Raw genomic sequence first — 7568 nt, 5'->3', positions numbered from 1 at the left:
AATGAGTGCTTTCGTGTTGTTTTATGTGTCAGAGACACCCCCTCCCAACCCTCTGCTGCGTACTCCTGACAGTTAACTTTTGTGCCTTAATTTGCCCTTAGTGTGCAATGGCTTGCTGGTGGGGCAGAGAAATATGGGCTCAAAGGAGTGTTGTTTTATGGGTCCATAACCCCCTCAACTTCCTACTTTGAATTCATGTACTACAGTCAGGGCCAGAAATATTGGAACAAGGATAACTGTTTTGGCAGTTGGCCTCTGCACACCACCACATTGAAGTTGAAAGGAAACACACCCAGATGGGAGCGAAGTCAGGACTTTCAGCTGTAATTCAAGGGGTTTGACAAAAGTGGGGCACTAACCATTCAGGAAGTACAGCCAGTGGCATACACACACACCCATCGTTGGTGGCTCATAAGTAATGGAACGAATGGCTGACAAGCAGCTGCATGGCCAGGTGTGGCCTGTTTCCTGGGTGCCCCATGACCAATCAAGCAGATAAAAGGCCTGGAGGTGGTTCTGAGCGTTACATTTGCATTTGGTAGCTGTTCACTGGAACTCCCAACATGAGGTCCAAAGAGATGTCCATGCGAGTGAAGGAGGCCATCATTAGGCTGAGGAAACAACATAAACCCATCAGAGAGATAGCAAAAGCAGTGGGAGTGGCCAACACAACAGTTTGGAACATCCTGGAAAAGAAGGAATCAACTGGCAAGCTCAGTGACAGCAAAAGGCCTGGAAGACCATGGAAGACAACTCAAGTGGATGACCGCAGAATTCTGCTCATGGTGAAGAGGAACCCTTTCACAACATCTAGCCAGGTCAAGAACGCTCTTGCGGAGGTAGGCATGTCACTGTCAACATCTACAGTCAAGAGACGGCTTTATGAATGTAAATACAGAGGCTTCGCAACAAGGTGCAAACCACTGGTAACGCTCAATAACAGAAAGGCCAGATTAGCCTTTGCCAGCAAACACCTGAAAAAGCCTGCCCAGTTCTGGAATAAGATTCTTTGGACTGATGAGGCGATCCTTAAGTTTGAAATGATGTTGGTTTGTTCCATAACTTATGAGCCACCACCGATGGGGGTGTGTGTATACCACTGGCTGTCCTTCCTGAATGGTTAGTGCCCCACTTTTGTCCACCCCCTTGAATTACAGCTGAAAGTCCTGACTTTGCTCCCATCTGGGTATGTTTCCTTTCAACTTCAATGTGGTGGTGTACAGAGGTCAACTGCCAAAACAGTTATCCTTGTTCCAATATTTCTGGCCCTGACTGTAGTTGGCTTCAGTACTGCAACTCCTTGGCCCTACCTACAGCTGCCCTGCCCTCCACCTTACTAGCCCCAGTGGGCACCAGCCACCACTGCCCATGGGCCAGTATGTAAAAGGCTGGTCATATATGATGTTTGTGACTCATAATTCCAAGGTCAAACAGGTTGTTCCAGGTGGTGTACACAATTAAAAATACCATTTTGTTGCTGTTATAAACCCCAAAGAAAATATTGTAAAGCATTTTCCACATATTTATACTGCAGTCCTACAGCCCAGGCTTCTCCAGTTGAGTTCTGTTGGGCTTATTTCCCAGGTAAGTAGGTATTGGGCTGCAGCCTTAATAATGGTCATTTCACCTCTCCAAGGAACTGAGCCAGTAATCTCCAACAAAGAAATCTCCGCGTGTCTGCATCAGATGCAGCATGCTCTGGGGAAGACAGGTGGGCATGGCACTGCCGAGGACAGGCTGTCATTCTCATGAGTGGCCCACCTTGGGACCACCTGGCCCTGTAGAGCAGGCATGGACTGTTACTTCAAGGGGCCACCACAGAGCCTGATGAAGCCTGTGAGACTTGGTGCTCAGGCAACTTCCTGCATTTATGGGATAAAGTACAGATTCCCAGCTCAAACCCCCCACCCCCGGCCTTGAAAGATGCTTGGCTGCAGCTAACTACTGCACCAGAGTCTTACCTTGCCCTGCCGCTCCCTCAGCTAGCCATGCAAACTGCCATCTGATTTAGGGGTGTCAACAACCTCTAGTCTCCGGTATGTCTTTCTGATGTCTTATTGCTGTCTTTTATTACGATTGTGTTATGCTGTAAGTCACTTTAGGTGTATGTCACAAAGTGGGATATACATGTTTAAATCAAGCAAATACGCTCTTTCAGGCTTGATATGTCAAATGCACATGTGGAATCAGTGACTCCAAAAGGACATCCATTGAGGGTTGGATAGAAGGGCAGAGGTCCCTGCCTGTGACTGATCCAGCTGGAAAGTCTAGATGTCATGGGAGTTTCATTAGGCATTTGATCAACTCCTTATCTGCTTCTCTTAATGTTACCAAGAAGCTGACAGTGACGGATAGAGGCAGGTAATCAGATCACAGTTTAACCTTTGAATAGGTGCAGGTTTGGAAGGAAGCATGAATCCACTTTAGATCAGACAAACAGACATGGTGTGGCTGCAAACGGGGTCACATTCTCTCTGCAGGTCAGTTTGCCGCTCTCAGCTGCAGCGGTGGTTTCTTGCCTTGCTTAGAAGAAAAGCGAGGTTCTCTGGCACATAAGGTCTGGTTTGGGATCAGAATAAATTATGCAAAGTAAGCGAGGTGGTGTGCACTTGACGATTCTGCATTACCAGTTCTGCTTCTGTGCCTCAGTGGCGTGCCGAAGCCCCCCGAACTGGGCGCTGTTGCTGGGCCCTTCAGAGGTTGCCCTGCCGTGAGGCACGGGGAGGCGACAGCTGCACATGGCAGATCTGGGGGCCTGGCCAGGGTGGCTGCCGAGCGAGGGACAAGTCTGGCCCATGGGGCACGGTCCACCAGGGCATTTTCTTGTGTGAGGTGAATGGGAAGCAACAGCGTTGCTGTTCATTTCAAGGAGGCCTGTGTGGGACAACCTTCCCATAGGTTGTGCCCTATATTATTTAGTGGTGGTAGGAGTCCCATCTGGGTTCCCTTCCTCAGGCACTGGACTGGACTGGACCTAGGTCCACTGCAGGCAGCCTCTAGCTTTGCCTCCTCTGCCTACATTTTCAGTTACGTTTGTGGAGTCATTAGGCCCAGAAACATGCTTTCTCTTAAATATTGCTGGGATGTTGGACTCTGAATCACAGAGAAAATCCCATGTTTGTGCAGTGCAATTACAGAGAGGGTTAATACTGCTTATGCGGTACTAATGTTTGCTCCAGTGTTTTGGTATTAGAAGTACACTCCATGTCGACCAGTCCTGAGGCTTTGAGGGGAATAGTTGTCCTTAGAGGTATGTGGAAATGGTTTGGCTTTCTCTACCTGTTCACACTGTCTGAAGAGAAGTGAGGAACCTTCTGCACCCAAAACATCACTGGCACGATACAGAGCAACCCCGGGGGGCATAGCTGCTTTAAATCATGGCTGTTTCTGGGTCACCACGTCTAATGGCAAACGATTTCCATGTCATTCGTGTTTTCTGTCACGCATTATCAACAAGGTAAATTTTTTCAGCATTTCAAGAGCATCCCCTTATCAGAAATGCAAATCTTTTTGGTCACCTGGAAATGAGCTGTTTTTATATATATTCAATGATTAAAAAAAAACAAAAAAACCCTGCCGATTTAAAAGACCAGAGTTCAGACTATCTCAAGGTGGTCCAAACTCCCCAAAGCCAGGAAATGGGAAGCCAAGGCTGATGCCTTACCTGACATGCCCCGTGATGGGTGATGATGTTGTGCAAAGTCCCAAATTGTGCTTGCTTACCACTCACCCACACTTTTCCTTGGTCTTTCAGGCCCCAAATCCAGATGGGGAAGATGGAGTGCCTGGGACCTGATTTTGTAAATATTTCTTTCATTTATAGCTCTTAAAGTAAGGAGCTGTTAAGTATGTTACATTTTCTAAACATGGAATTGTTCCCATGAGTAACTGATATCTTCAAAATCCCCATTCTGACTGTCTTAAACTCTGTTTCTGAGTGTGTGGAACACATCTTGCTTCCCTACAAACCAAGTTGGATTACAAAGCTGCATAGAAAAATCTTTTAGCAGACAAAAGTGCATTATATTTTCAAGAATATCGAGCAAGAGAAGTTACTGCAGAAGTGATCATGCATGTGAAAACGTCCCTTATTACTTTGTAGAGGCTCACAGCAAAATGCATCTCAGTAGGCTTTAATCCTGCGATCCAAAGAACTGAGTGCAGTGTTTTGTTCACACACCAGGGCTTTTCAGGGGGGGCCTTCTCACCAAAAAACTCATCCCCCAGGCCAGCCTTTGACAGAGCGTGAAGGGTTTGTAGATGGAAAGGAAAACCAGCAGCCTCCTCACCTTCCTGTGTGACTGTGGAAGCACTCCCCCATTGCATGTGGACTCTTGGAATCCCAGCCGTTATGCTTACAGCCAGAGGATACAATCACAGAAACTGGGTTCCAGTTTGACCTGAAAATACAAGACACAATATGAAGAGAGCTGTTCTGAAAACACAAATTACAGGGGAGGAATACTGTTATACATTATTAGTACTTACAGATTCAAGAAACAGCTAAGTATTTGTATAGCATCAGTTTACTTTTTCAATGCCTTTTGTTCTTGTTTTTCTTTTTTTAAGTGTCTCATGACACATTTCCCATGTTTATAAGCAATATCTTTAGAGGTTGTCTATTATAATTTCAGTTATACCTAATGGTTTGGTTAGGTCCCACCAAAATCAACAACCACAATAGAAGAGGAATATGAATACATCAATGGTTTAAGTGAGTAGCCTAAATGTATTTCAGAAATAATGCGCAAAGAAAGTCACCAGTCAGTTTTTCAAAAACACTTCTGAGTGAATGAGTTTTTGTTTCTTTCCCCTTTAAGCTGCTCTTTCTTTCTCCCTCAACCTTTTCCCAATCTTCCTGAACATTTCTGTAAAACCAACACTTCTTTTTGGCACATGTACATTTCAGACAGATTGGTGAAACCTTTCCAATTTTATTAAGGGTTAGAATGATCTATCTCCTGATTTAATAACTCATACAAGCCAATCAATAGGACTGGAAACAAATACAAACATTGAAATAAATGACATGCTAAAACAATTTTCCTCAGGCAGCCCCATGAAGCACTTAGAAGGCCACTGAGGATAAATGCATTTTGGGAGCTCTTCTGGGGACTGCAAAGATGGGATGTGGTACTGAGTACCAGAGGAGTGGTGTCACCGATCCCTTGCACCCCCCAGTCTGGTTCTTCTCAAAGATGGGAAACCAAGGAGGGCCTTGGCCAATGACCTCCTCATGCAGGCAGATTGGTATGGGTGAATCATAGAATAGTAGGGTTGGAAGGGGCCTACAAGGCCATCCAATCCAACCCCCTGCTCAATGCTGGAATCCAAGTCAGAGCATCCCCGACAGATGGCTGTCCAGCCTCGTCTTGAACGCCTCCAGTGTGGGAGAGCCCTCCACCTCCCGAGGGAATTGGTTCCATTGTCGTATTGCTCTAACAGTCAGGAGGTTTGTCCTGATGTTCAGTCGGAATCTGGCTTCTTGTCACTTGAGCCCATTATTCCGTGTCCTGCATTCTGGGATGATCGAGAAGAGATCCTGGCCTTCCTCTCTGTGGCAACCTTTCAAGGACTTGAAGAGCGCTATCCTATCTCCCCCCCAGTCTTCTCTTCTCCAGGCTAAACATGCCCAGTTCTTTCAGTCTCTCTTCATAGGGCTTTGTTTCCAGTCCCCTGATCACCGTTGTTGCCCTCCTCTGAACCCCCTCCAGCTTGTCTGCATCCTTCTTAAAGTGTGGTGCCCAGAACTGGGCACAGTACTCCAGATGAGTCTCTTATCAATATTGGTCTCTGCAAGCTTATCCCACAATCGACTCCTATTGATTGAATCAAAGGCTGAAGAGAAGTCAATGAAAGCAGCAAAGAGCCTTTTGGAAGGACCAGTCATATATTTATAAATTAAATGGTGCAAAACAAAGATCTGGTCCTTTCCTAAACCCAGCTTGTTCCTGGTGTAAAATATTAATTTCATCTTCCCAGTCTGACAACCTCTGGAGGAGGAAATGGCTATAGATCTTAGAGCTGACATCTAGTAAACTAATTAGCTGATAGTTCTGCGGTTTAGATTTATCTCCTTTCTTGTGAACTAGAAATATGCTCAACTTCCATCCTTTGGGGAAGATTCCCGTAGTATTAATATGAGAGCATAATTTTGCTAATACAGGTGCCCACCATTCAGGATTACTCTTTAAAAACCTCCGGTGGGATCATATCCTCCCCAGGTGCTTTGCATGCTGCTAAGGCATGGATAAGTTTGCTCACTTCTTGTTCTGTGACTGGGGGCCATTCTGGGTGTGCTGCCAAGACCTGGAAGGAAGTTGAACCATTGCTGCCAGTACTTATATCATTTCCAAAAATGTTACTAAAATAAGTATGCCTAGTATTAGCTGAAATACATGCCTCTAACATGGGATGTACCCCATTATCTATTATAGTAATCAAGTCCCAAAACTTTATCTCATTCCTTTCCATGGCTGCAAGATGCAACTCCTTCCCCTGAACCACCATAAATGTAATTTTTTTCTTTCCAAGAAGGTTCTTGTAAGCTAACTGACAGGAAGCCAATGCTTCTAGATCTACTTCCAACTTTCGCTGCCTTACCCTCCTAGTTGATTGAGACAGGTTCTTTTTATCTTGTCTGCATTCTATGTCATACCACTCAACTATGAGAGACCAATCCAGGTTGATGGACTGTTCTTGTTAGGAGTGGCTTTAAGGCATTGGCTATAATCAAGCTGCCATCTATAAGATTGACATGTCCTTCGACAATGTTTTGGTGTAATCCCAAAAGATAAGGACTATTCAAATGATCCTGAACAGAAGAAGACCATCTTAAACGCTCCCCACCTATGATTGTTCCCTTGGTAGTGTCCATGGGAAGGGGGCACAGTTGGGGAGCTTGTATAAAGATGGACCAAAGTATAGGTAAATGGTCACTTTCTGGTTGGTCTATAATGTTATAGCTTGCCTTATAGCACAATAAATTTGGTGAGCAAAAGATGTAATCAATAACACTACCTGACCTACTATTAAGAAATGTAAAATATCCATTAGACTTCTCCTGCCATGAAGGCATATCAGCTGGAAGCAGGACATAAGTTCAACTAGTCTCCGACCTTCTTCATTATTTTATCATGTGAAAAGCACTCATATGGAAAGACATCACTACAATCCAAACTGAAAGCATTTCCATTTTCGTTTGGTCCTGGACCAACACGAGCATTAAAGTCACCACAAACCACTATACTTGCTTCCGGAAACTGTGCTTCACAGACGTTCAGTACCTCTGCCAATTCTTCCCATAGAATCTTTGAGTTCAGTGAGGATTTATCAGGTGGAAAATATACATTAAGGCAAATTAAGGTGTCCAGCTCACACCTCCACTTACCTTTTACCAATACCGATAAAATACAATTACTTTTAGACTGATAAATTACCTCAGCCTCAACATCAAGCCTTACTGAGACAAGTGTAGCCAGGCCTCCCCTGGCTCTTCCTTTCTGCTAGAGTTTTGTTGCAGGAAGCAAAAAGGAATGGAACCCCTGCAGCAAAAGGGTTGAGGTTTC

The sequence above is a fragment of the Heloderma suspectum genome, chromosome 9, assembly GCF_057233095.1.
Source record: "Heloderma suspectum isolate Gila_16-S chromosome 9, 16-S_ref, whole genome shotgun sequence".
Taxonomy (NCBI): domain Eukaryota; kingdom Metazoa; phylum Chordata; class Lepidosauria; order Squamata; family Helodermatidae; genus Heloderma; species Heloderma suspectum.
Note: the sequence above shows the minus strand (reverse complement) of the source record.